This window comes from Eimeria mitis, genomic scaffold (assembly GCF_000499745.2).
Source record: "Eimeria mitis Houghton genomic scaffold, Emh_scaff4165, whole genome shotgun sequence".
NCBI lineage: Eukaryota > Apicomplexa > Conoidasida > Eucoccidiorida > Eimeriidae > Eimeria > Eimeria mitis.
The window spans coordinates 5178-5598 of NW_013572493.1; positions in this window are offsets into that span (position 1 = coordinate 5178).

Genomic DNA, 421 nt, shown 5'->3' on the forward strand with positions numbered 1-421 from the left:
TCTGCTGCTGCTGCTGCTGCTGCTGCTGCTGCTGCTGCTGCTGCTGCTGCTTCCGCCGCTGCTGCCGCTTCTGCTGCTGCAGCTGCTGCAGCAGCAGCAACTGGCGGGGCTTCAGAGGCAGCAGCAACTCGTATGTTATTTTGTCTCCGTCAGCAGCAGCATAACCACCAAACGAACAAGTAGCAGGCAGACACTGCAGCACAAACAACAAACCCTAAACCCTAAACCCTAAACCCTAAACCCTAAACCCTCAGCAGGAAAGAACCAAAAACAAAACAAAGAAAATAAATAAAAAAAAGAAAAAGAAAAAACAAAACAACAATCTGAAAGAAGAGACAAAAAAAAACCAACAGAAGAGATAGACGGAGTGAGAAAAAAAAAAAAAAAAAAAAAAAAAAAAAAAAAAAAAAAAAAAAAAAAA